General features: G+C 38.7%; 1 protein-coding gene and 1 long non-coding RNA gene across 2 annotated transcripts in view; one reads left to right on the top strand and one right to left on the bottom strand.

Annotated features, from left to right (window-relative positions):
• LOC138743527 (BTB/POZ domain-containing protein KCTD16-like) overlaps positions 1 to 12,321 on the top strand; it is a 41,049-nt gene that overhangs the window by 11,535 nt on the left and 17,193 nt on the right. The window lies entirely within an intron of this gene.
• Positions 5,861 to 11,363, bottom strand: LOC138743311 (uncharacterized). Its single transcript, XR_011344808.1, has 4 exons — positions 11,270 to 11,363; positions 10,000 to 10,205; positions 6,252 to 6,622; positions 5,861 to 6,143 (listed from the first exon to the last, which is right to left on the bottom strand). It is a non-coding gene; the product is annotated as an uncharacterized lncRNA (long non-coding RNA).

Here is a 12,321-nt window from a genome sequence, read left to right as displayed (position 1 = left end):
GGAGGCCCTGATTGACATATATAACATTATAAGAGGTATAGACAAAATAGCTATAATCTTTTTTACCCCATGAGAGGGGTTTCAAAAACAAGATGGTTTAGATTTAAGTTGAGAGGAAAGTGTTAAAGGGGACTTGAGAGAAAGTTTTTTTTGCACGGAAAGTGGTTGATTTACGTTCTGCCAAGCAAGGCAATAAAGTCACAATCAATGATTACATTGAAATGATTATTATTCATTTACTTAAATAGTAAGGATATGCCTAATTTTCTACAGGTCCTCACTCAAATTATATTTCAGATTTATTGCCAGAGTACATACTTGCCATCACCTACAACCCTGAGATTCTTTTTTTCTGTAGGTGAGGCAGAATTACCTCTTATTGGCGGTGCAAAAAAAACTGTAGACAGTGTATACATGTAAACAAACTGTGAAATACATAGAGAATTTAAAAAATCAATAAAGTGCAATGTAAGAGTCCTTAAACGAGTTCCTGATTGAATTTGTTGTTGAGGAGTCTGATGGTGGAGGGGTAGTAGTTGTTCCTGAACCTAGTGGGCATGAGTCTTGTGGCACCTATACCTCTTTCCTGATAGCAGCAGTGAGAATAGAATGTGTGCTGGGTGACGTGGATCCTTGATGATTGCTGCTGCTACTCTCCAAGGGCAGTGTTCCCTGTGGGTGTTGTTGATAGTGGGGAGAGTTTTGCCTATGATGTCCTTGTGTTGTGTACACTACCTTTTAGAGGACATTATGCTCAGGTGTATTGGTGTCCCCATACCAGACCGTGATATAGCAGGTCATCACACTTTCCATTGACACATCTGTAGAAATTTGCCAAGATTTCTGGTGTTATACCAAACTTCAACAAACTCCTGAGGAAGTAGAGGCACTGACATGTTTTCTTCATGAAGCCATTAGTGTGATGGGTCCAGGTAAGATCTTCTGAGATAGTTAGTCCCAAGAACTTAAATTTTGTCACCCTCTCCACCTCTGATCCCCCAATGAAAACCTCTGGTTTTCCCTTCCTGAAGTCAACAATCCGCTCTCTAGTTTTGGTGATATTGAGTGCGAGGTTGTTGTTCAATCTCCCTCCTGTATGTTGACTCGTCTCCTTAATATAACCCACTATCGTGGTATGATCAGCAAATTTGTAGATAGTATTATTTGTTGTACCAAGCCATATAGTCGTAGGTGCAAAGTGAGTAGAGTGGGGGCTAAGAATGCAAACCTGTGGTGCTGCAGTACTGATGGAGATTGTGGAGGAGGAGATGTTCTTACCAATCCTAACTGATTATGGTTTGGAAATGAGGAAACCTAAGATCCAATTACACAGTGGGTATTGAGTCCCAGGTCTTGGAGTTTGCTGATGAATGCATCTTTACTGTCCAGGAGTTCCAGGGTTTTGTGTAGAGCCAGTGAGATGGCATCTGCCATTGGCCTGTTGCTTCAATAGGCAAACTTGAACGTATCTATGTCACCTCTCAGACGGAGCTTATGTGCTTCAACACGAGCCTTTCAAATTACTCCTCACTGTTGATGTAGGTGCTACTGGTTGATAGTCATTAAGGCAGGTTTCTACACTCTTGGGTACCAATATGATTGATGCCTGTTTGAAACAGGTGGGTATCCGTAATACATTGATAAGTTGGTCAGCATAGATCTTTAATAATCAGCCAAGAACTCCGTCTGGGCTGGATCCATTCCTCGATTCACTCTCCTGAAGATAGGACATTCATCATGGAGGAATATTGGTATATGTGTACATTTTACCTATGTTGTACTTGTGTGTATGACAATAAACTCATCATTATCATTACTAAAAGATTCAAAGAATAGGGAGACCGTGTATGAAAGGAGGAATGGGCTGAAAATTCAGCCCTGATTGAATAGTCACAGAGATTTAAAGGGCTGAATGACCTGCATCTGCTTCTATTTTTTTACAGCATGTTCTTTTGTTTTTAGGCGTAAAACCAATAACGACAGACCCTATTAGTGGGAATTTCCTTGAAACAATAATCTGAGACAGATTGAGCAATTACTTGGCTAAATGTAGATTAATTAGAGAATGCCAGCGTGAATTCATTAAATGCAGAGATTTAAATAAAGTATCAGAGAGAGCTGATGAGGGAAATGCAATTGATGTGATTTTTATAGATTTCCAAAAATTGTTTAATAAAGACCTACATAATCATCCTTTCATTAACATTGACAGTCATGGAATAAAGGGGGAATGCAGCAACATGGATAGAAAACTGGCTAAGTGACAAGAAACAAGGTAGTAACTAAGAGGTCGTTTTTAAAACTTGTGGAAAATGCATAGTGGAAGTTCCCAAGGGGTCTCCAGAATTATTGCTCTTCTTAACATGTATTAGTGACTTGTGACTTGGTCTTTGGAGTACAGGACACAATTTTCAAATGATAAAAATGTGGAGGGTAGTGAACCATGAGGAGGAGAGTAAAGGATATCAAGAAGGTGCAGGCATTGTGGTGGAAGGTGAAAATTACTGTTGAGAACTACAAAGGGTTCAGTTTTAAAAAGAAGAATGAAGAACCAATAAAACCTAGAGGCAGAGTTCTGAAAGAGATTCACGGAAGAGAGATATGGGATATTTTTCAGGTTCAGTGAAAGTTCTAGTGAAGGTGGAATGAGTGGTTAAATACATCCTGGATTTTGTGTTTTATTAATAAAGACAGAATAAACAGGGAAGTCATGACAAACCTTGATGAAACTGAAGTATTTTATTCTGTTTTTGGCATTGCACTTCTCCTCTGATGTAAATATGTTAGAGTACAGAAAAGATATACAAAAAGATTCTAGGGATGAGAAACTTTATGGACGTGGATAGATTGAAAAATTTGAGCCTGTTCTTCTTAGAATGGAGGAGATCAGATAACACTATTTAAAATCAGGGAAAGTTACTGACACTCTAAATAGAGAGAAGCTTTTCATTGATGGAGCTATCAAAAACCAGGAGATAAAGAATAAAGGTGTTTGGCAGCAAAAGAGACTTGATAAATCTCTTACACAGCAAGTGGTTATGTCTTTGTAAAAAGATAATGCTAGAGAAACTCAGTAGGTCAAACAGGCTACTTTATGTAGCAAAGATAAAAATACATAACCAATATTTCAGGCTTGAGCCTTTAATCAAGTTATGAAAAGTCAACAGGTGCCCAAACAAAATGGCGGGGAAGTGGGGAGGGGGTGATGTATGGTCCCAAAGAAAGGAGGTAATAGGTGGATGAGGTAGGGAGGACACACCAGCAAGGAGGGAGAGAAGGGATGGCTCCGTGGATTGAGAGAGAAGGGGACGGAGAGCTTGAGGAAAGAAGATAATGGGAAAGGGAAAGGAGGGAGAATGGAGAGCAGGCAAGGAGAAACCAGAGAAGTTGATGTTAATGCCAATGCCATCTGGTGCCCTGAAGTATTGTTCCTCAAAATTACGGGTGGTCATGGGGCCATGGGCAGACATGTTATGTGAGTAGAGCTCAGAATTGAACTGAGAGCCCTAGGAGATCCCTATTACTGATGCGGACTAAACAAAGGTACTCAGTGGCGTGATCTTCCAGTCTGTGCCTAGTCTCTCTGATGTAGAGAAGACCACAAAGGGAGCAACAGATGCAGTAGTTAACTCGTAGATACACAAGTGAAGTGTTGCTTTACTTGAAAGGACTGTTTGGGGATCTGAATAGTGGTGAGGGAGGTGAGGTACTTCCTCTGGCCTAGAGAATAGGTGCCAAGGGAAGGGTGGAATGATTTGTGGGGGAGGAATGAGTGGATGAAGGAGTCATGGAGGGAGCAGTCCCTATGGAAGGCAAAGAGGGGAGGAGATGGGAAGATGTATCTAGTGGTGGGATCATGTTTTAGGCGGTAGAAATTATAGAGGATAATGTGTTGGATGTGGAGGCTAATATGGAGGTAGGTAATGACCAGAGTAATCCTCCGCCTGTGGCATCTGGGGGCAGAGGAGGCCAGGGCCAGATGAGCAGAAAATGGAGGAGATGCGAATGAGCGTTGAGTTGATGGTGGTGGAGGGGAAGCTATATTCTTATGGAAAAAGGTGAACATTTCAGAAGATCTGGACTGGAAGACCATCTTGGAAACAGATGTGATGGAGATAGTGAATGGGTTGAAGAAGTGAGGTTGAGGTACTCACCAACTCCAAGAACCACCTCAGATTTGACTATTGGCAATAATTTTTGACAAAATAGAACTGGTTTCTTGGATTTTAACATGGTAAAGAAACTGAAATGGACAGATTACATATTGCATGAAGTGGATTTTCTGTTATCTTTTAGACATGAAACAAATGCCTTAGTCCTTGCTTAGAATAAATATCATCAATAGAATTACCCCAGATTAAAGAGATTGGCCCAGAACTAGTTTCGGGTGAATTGCTTTTATCAGTATCTGAACTTCAGTTTGTTTTTGCGTGTGTGAGACATGCAGTCTGTGGAATGTAGAATATTCTGTTGATGATGCCATTCTTCAAGCAGATCTGAATTTGTGGTAGGCTTGCCAAATCTTGACACAATAATCTTTGCTAATACCCAGTGTTGGCTGTACATGAAATCCGTGTCCTAAACAGCAAGAAATTTTCTCTGCTTTACCTATAAGATTTAAATAATCTCCCACACATTATTTTGATACCTTCTTGTCTGCCTTGTTATCAGTTTAAAAACCTTGCAGAAGTAGTTACTTCAGATGAGAACTGATTCAAGAACATGTGAAGTTGATAATTAAATAAAACTGAAAAATAAAATTCCCTTTTATTGCACAGTATTCATCTTATTTTCAATGTCTCCATTTTAAATTTCTTTTTGGGATTATCTCAGCAGCCAATTGACTGAAAATATAACAAGACTGGGAATCTACTGTCAACTCAACATCCTTGGAGATATTCTTCATGCTGATCTTATACACACTTTTGTCATTTTTTTAAACTCTTCTAATAGAGTTCCTCTTTAATGTCTTCAAATAAGTTCCAAAGAAAAAGTTGCCTTTACTTTATGCCAAAAGTTTTACGGTCATTAATATCATGGCTGCCTGGTTGTTAAACTGGTTATTGCCAGTTTAAACAGCATGCAAGTCTGAGGGGGTATTGCTATGTTACTGGAGGCAGGAGAGCAGACTGGAAAGAGGAGGCAACAAAGAAGTTAGGTGCTTCCTGGAAGAGTTATTTTCCTGTCGTCTTTCAATATGTACAATGGTTGCCACCAAGAATACTGCTATTGATCCTTTTCACCCCCCACCCCCTTATATTCCTTTATCCAAGTGAAACTAATTTTAGGGAAATCTACTTATAATGCTGAATCTATAGGAAGCAAGTCACACCAATCTGGAATGCACCATATACACTTTGGTAAAAGGAAAAGCAATGGAAGTTTTTGGCCATTAAATTTCCTATTAGTTGCTTAACTGTTGAAATTATTCTATGGCAAAGGAAGGTAAGAACTTTGTAGAAATTTTTGTCAGATTAATCAATGTTTTGATTATATTTCAGGATAGAATAAATAATGCCTAACTTTATCTTGCTTATTCTTGGCTTTTCATCTGTATTTAAATTAAAGACCCAACATCAACAATCCAAAAGACATTAAACTAATGGCAACTTGAATGCATGTTGAGAAAATTATATCTCCTTACTGATGGAGTGCTTAATTTGAACATAATGCATATAATTTTATGGTACAATGTGATGGGTAATCTTGTTCAAAAAACATTGTTAAGGATAAATTTAGTATATTATAAAGTAATGGCAAGCTGTTAAAAATCTTGCAGATTACAACTGTTTATTCATTGCTTAGGAATGTCTGTAAATTTATTGACATAAAGTGAACATTAAGATTGTATGCATCAATTAATTATTTTTTTCTTGTACATTGTGCCTTGCTTATTTTCTATCCACTCCTTTCCAGGTTTTAAATTTATTCTTGCATCACTCTTCTGTTGAATCTGTGGTCTAGCAGGTAACATGACTCTATAACAGTTCAAATTTGGCACTATCTGTAAGGAGTTTGTTTGTTCTACCACTGACTGTGTGGGTTTCCTCAGGTGTTCCCACCTTCAAACTTATGGGGTTGTCGGTTAACTTGGGTGCAATTGAGCAGCACAGGTTTAAATGGCGGAATTGGCTTCTACGGTGCTGTAAATTAAAAAAAAACAAAAAGAAAAGATTTGCTTTGTTCTAGAAAATTGGCACAGAAGTTTACTTGATCAAACTACCAAATATTGTAGGTCTTTAATTAATTACCAGGATCCAGTGTACTATCATGAACATTCCTAATTCTCTTCTTTCACATCAATGACAACCATATGGGTGCACATGCAGTTCATGAACTTGATTGGAAGAAGTGCTCAGTCATTAGGACTAAGTAATTTAGAGCAGATGTCCTTGACTCCTCTTGACACGTAGTCTGCTTCTGTTTAAACTTGAAATAAATACAAGATTAAGTTCTGTTCTCACTACGTGTCATAACCAATGATTTTCCTAGGGATCAGAACAAAATTAAACCCATTTCTCCAGCAATTTGTTAGCATTTTCTTTTTGGTGTTATTCCAGGCAAAAAATTGCCATTTGATACATTCCAATCTTCAACTTTTGTTCATACTGCCTCCTCAATTCTGAAACACAAAAGAAAATGTTGGAACACTCATCAGGTCGGCAGCAACTGAGCAGATCAATTCTAACAAAGCTGAAATGCTAACTTGGCTTTTCTTTCCACTGGATGATGACTGATCTGCTGGTGTATCCAGACTTCTGTTTTTGTATCATATTTCCAGCAGTTGCAGATTTTTTTTCAAAAATCTGGACATTCCTTTCTTTACTTTGAACAGTCATGGGAGAGAGATTTCTAGAAATCAGTAGGGAATTATTCCCTCTATAAGGTAACCCTGTCCCAAGAAGAATGCAATGGATTGAGCAGCATCTGTGGTGAGAATGGGACTGGTGACGTTTCAGGTTGAAACCCTGCATCACGATCGATGTAGATGACAATTAATTTCCCCCCACAGATGCTGCTTGATCTATACTGAATTCCTTCAGAAGTTTGCATGATGTGGAGGATAACCGGGGGTGCAGGAATCGAATAGCAATACAGTTTCTGTCCTTCCTCTTATCAAGTCAAACACCCGTATTTAATCCTATTCGTGCTCACAGCTCATGATTTCAACCCCTATCCAACTTGGTCCCTGTAAACTCTGCAGGATGTGTTTGCAAGGTAGATAATTCCCTTAAGCAATTATCACCATTAATTCTATCCCTTCCATTTGATACAGAAAAAAATGGAATTAGCATCCAGGTCTCTAAGCTAAAGGGTCTGCATATTATGAATCAGTGCTCATGAATTGTGGTGAATGGAAATACAGTCCAGGAGGTGGGTGGCTTGGGACTGGAAACAGTCACTTTCCATGATGTAGATGACAGCAATTTTACTCTAGCCATAAATTTAACGCATGATTTTGGAATGTTGGATTTATTAGACAAAGCTTTTAGAAAGCATCCTTCAACTGATCGAATTTAAAAATTATAATAGTAAGATGTAAGTTCTTTTGTCATTAAACCACCAACTAAAGCAGCAGTGCAAAAACTTCATATACCCTAATATGGTCTTATCCCTTAAACTTCTTCATTTAAGGATTTTATTTTGGCCTTCACAGGGTTTGAGAACCTTAAGCCTCTTTCACATGCTGGTCCTCTCTTTCCATGACACATTTCTTTTCACAAAACGATTTGTGTGCGTTCGTTCGAAAGGACTGGGGTAATGTGTGTGTGTGTGTGTGTGTGAGCTGAGAAGATGTGAGCCAGAAGAGGGGTCAGTGATAATAAACAGGGAAATGGTCCTTAGTAAAATGGTAATGCAGACATCAAGGAGTGAATTTTTTTGTAGTTGCTACCAGGCAAGAGTTAAAGATTCTGGGCCCTGTGGACTAATATCAGAAACAGTGATAAGGAAATAGCCATCTTATCCAGGCTAGCACCACCTGTGTCCTCGATGGAAGCTGAGTCCACTGAAATCTTCTGATGGCGCTCTCTCGTCTCCCTTCAGGTTTTTTTTTCAAGTATCCCAATGTCATTAGAGAGGAACTGAACTTACCTGGATGCGGCACAATTGGTGTAGCAGTTAGTGTAACACCTTGACAGCACCAGTTATTGGTTTTGGACCAGGGTTAGAGTCCCGTGCTGTCTGTAAAGAGTTTGTACATTCTCCCCATGTCTGCTTGGGTTTTCTCCGGGGGCCCTGGTTTCCTCCCACCATTCAAAAGGTACCAGGGGTGTAGGTTAATGGAGTATAAATTGGGCAGCATGGACTCATGGGCTGAAATGGCCTGTTACTGTGCTATATGTCTGTATAATTGCTTGTTCTTCTGCTGTTTCCAGCACTATATTAAAGAATCAAGGCAATTTTGCAGGCAATGTGGTTTTTATTCCCAGAAATCCCATCAGAGTGCTCAATGAGGTCTCATTTTTAGAGCCACATCCATTCTTGAAAGGACTTGAGATCTTGTGAGGCTCTTCAAGTCAGACAGGCTGCTCATCAACAGGGAAATGTGTGAACAGACTGACAGTGAAATCTAAATGAAGCTTGACTGTCAAAACATTGCAACTTGCAAGTTCTTCAATGGATTGGACTGTTTTTTTAACCTCACCTTAAGGCAAACTCTAAAGTTGTTTCCAGGCCTTAACATTGCTAACTTTCATCACCAATTTGGATGAATTTAAGAGCTTTTCCTTGCTGTTTCATTCTGATACCTAAAATTAAAGTGGCTTATTTTATATTAGCAAAGAAAGCTCTGCGCAACAGCTCACTTGTAATTTGCACCACAGTTATTGTCAAGTGAGTCGTATCATTTTTATTAACAATTTCTTGCATGTGCAATTAGTCAGAGCTATTTGTTTATAAGTAGATAGTGTTAGCTATTGAATATAATTGCAGATAGAAGCAAATGAGCACCACTCTTTAATGTGTTAGGTAATCTGTACACAACTGCTAATAGAAATGCAGAAATAGTATGCAGAGAATTAGTGTATTGATTATTGTTGATTTGGCACTTGGTGTAATAGTATTTCACTGGTTCTTTTGGGGAAATACTATTTCGGTTTTAATGCTGTATGGTCTTAATTGCGATAAATAAACAATACCTGATACTTTGTGTTGTGAGCTCTTTGCATGAATGGTGGTCTTTGTTCTGTGAAGTGCCTATTGTGAAAACAATAATGGACTTGCATTGCATATTTAATATCATCGGGGTATCCCACAGCTGTTTGCAACAAATTATTTTTGAAGTGGTGATGGAGGCACACACAACAGATAATTTGTAGATATCAAGGGCACAGAATCAGCAACTGGGGAAAATAGTTTAATCTCTTTGTTTGAGAGATAAATGTGAGCTAGGACATCAAGATAATTTAATAGTTAAACAAGAAAATCTGCAAACACTATGATTGTTGTTTACACAAAAATGCTGCATAACCTTAGGTCGCTAATGTAGCAAAGATCAAGATACCTAACAAACATTTTGGACCTGAGCCCCTCATCAAGGTAGGGGCAAAAAGCAGACAGGCATTTGAATAAAATGGTGCAGGGAGGAGCAGTGAGCTTCCCCTCACTTCTCAGCTGTTTTCTCTTGTGCCCTTCCCACCCATAGCCAACTATTACCTTTCGCCTTTCTCCCTGTGCTCCTCCCCCTCCCCCCCCCCACCATTTTATTCATTTGACCGACAGCTTTTTTGCTCATACCTTAATGAGTGGTACGTGCCTGAAACATTGGCTATGTACCTTTATCATTGCTACATAAAGAATGCTGCTGGACTTGGTGAATTTCTCAAACATTTGAGTAAAACGATAATTTTATAATCCAATCAGACTGTGCTAATGGAGGTGATGGAAGGAGAAGATTAAAGGGGATGGGGACAATATGGTTTAAATGACAGGATGTCTGCATTTCAACAAATGTACTGGTTAGTACTCGAAACTTGCAACACTGTTGAATTTGCTTACCAGTTCATTTAACTCCAATCGCAACTTCTTAAGAGCTCAGCTTTCAGCTTTGCATTAGTAGGAAAATGATCTCTCTCTTACTTGACCCTGCAGCAGGAACCAGATGCCACTCTTGCTTTTCTTTTGTGAATCCTCCCCCCCCACTCCAAATTCCATTTAGTTTCTCCACTGTCCTTTCAGTGGCGGACCGGAGTGGACGTGCGTCTCTTTGGGGAATCAAAACACAACAAGAAAAAGTAATGATGAAATCCAATCCAAATTGAGTATAACGTTTGCTATTTTTAAAAAATTCCAGCTTACATACAAGCATTTTCTCATCTTCCTCCTTCCTGCCCCACACTACCCAATTGGATATCTGCCTTTGTACTAAGATTGGATCCATAATAATGGTGGACTGCAGAATGATATCAAATGTCAGTCCCAATCTGCTCTAACACTGAATACACCCATTGGAATTGGCTAAATTAATCTCTTGTATAAGAGGTTGTCGTATAGACAAAAAAAATGATACTTCTATTTCAAAAAATTATTATTTTTTGGCAATAGTTTCCTGTGATTCATCAGAGCGTATAAAATATATAGACATTCAACAGGAATGCTAAATGGACATCACCCAACTGAGACCTTGCATTTGGTGCCAGGTGGCAACAAAGATAAGGACAGAAGCTCCGTGTAAGCCTGATTGAAGTATTAAGGCATTCTGAATTTGAAGGTTAAACCAACTATGCTCAACCTCCTGTGACGTTTCTCCAAAAGTCAACAAGGTCGGCATAATTTGTTGATTCTTATCATAACAGCCATCAGTGTTACAGAATCATAATTGCAAACAGTATTCAAGAGCAACCCCGTATACTGACTTTATTGTTGAGTTTATTTTCTGTTTCTTAAGCTAGTGTCCATGTTTCTTGTATCGTTAATGAACTAATGTTTTCTCCCAATGGTGTGAAGGATAAACGTAACAATGATTTATAATTCTAAGGGAGACTGCAGTGGAGAATCAATTCTCTTTTTGTTAATTAACTACTTGTTGTTTAAGCAAATAATTAAGATTACAAATGACTGATTTTGAATTTATTAAGTGATTCTTTTTAATTTTCAATATTTTTACATTAATTTAATCCACAAAATAGAAATCTTTTATTTGATTCCTCTTCCTGAAAATCTTAAAGCTTTGAATGCAAGGAAAAGACAAGCATTAGGATAATATATTCAACAGTGCAACTCCTTAGTCTTTATAGGTATTCATAAAATTCTTGTATCATCTCCCTACCTGGGCTGTGGAACTATTTCACCATTATTTTTCAGCGATAGCAATTAGGCCATTTCTCAACCAGAAGGCAGCGCAGAGAGAATGAGCTACTGGAGCACAAGGCAACAGCTCTCTGGCAATGTTAACATTAGCGTTCAGACCAACCAGGAAAACACACATCTTTAATTAGGAACTTGAATTACTTGGAGGGTCACTGCTGTATTTGCTGATTAATTTTATTAATGGCAGCTGCACCCTCCTTTAAAGAGCTCTGGCTCTGATAGATATGACAGGGGCAGGCAACCTCCACTTACACTGTCCGCTAATGCGCATTGTTGTTGCAATTCCACAAGCATTGCACCTGATTCATTCTGACTTGTAAATAAATGTCTAAGGTTATTCTCTTAACTGCCTTCTTAAATCAAACTAATCCATCTTGTTGTCAACTGATGACACTTCTGCTCTTTATGTGGTATGTTTATAATGTTCCATGTTTCAATCAATACAGGCATACCATTTGTCCTGCTTTCCACATGAAGAGGTAGCTAATCTTTCTGGCAGAATGATTCACCATATTGGTGTCTAACGTGATGTTCTAATTAGTTTCTATATTTTTAGATCCAAGGTTATGTTCAGTGGTTGTGGTTTCTGATCTAAAGTCTGCTAAAGTAATCATTTTTCCCAGTTGTAATTTGAAAGTCTTTAAGAAAAGTCAAGGAGAGAAGTAGAATTGCAGCATGGAAATGGGGTTACAGCCCACTGAATCTGCACCAACCATCAAACATTCATTTCACCCTACCCTATTCCCATCATCTCCCCTCAGGGTCTGCTGCTCATCACACTGTGGGCAATTTACAGTCGTCAATTAACCTGCCAAGCTGAAGGTCTTTGGTCATTAGCAACATAATTCACATTTCAGAAAGTTAATTAGTCCCCTGCTAGTGTCCAATGTGCAATGATGCAAATAAAACATAGCACAGTGTAGCAGAGAAAGAAGCCCTTTGGCTCACCATGTCTGTGCTGACCATGATGCCAATCTAACCCATTCCATCTGCCAGCACATGGCCCATTAT

The sequence above is a fragment of the Narcine bancroftii genome, chromosome 9, assembly GCF_036971445.1.
Source record: "Narcine bancroftii isolate sNarBan1 chromosome 9, sNarBan1.hap1, whole genome shotgun sequence".
NCBI lineage: Eukaryota > Metazoa > Chordata > Chondrichthyes > Torpediniformes > Narcinidae > Narcine > Narcine bancroftii.
This window is presented reverse-complemented; position numbering and strand designations above follow the sequence as displayed.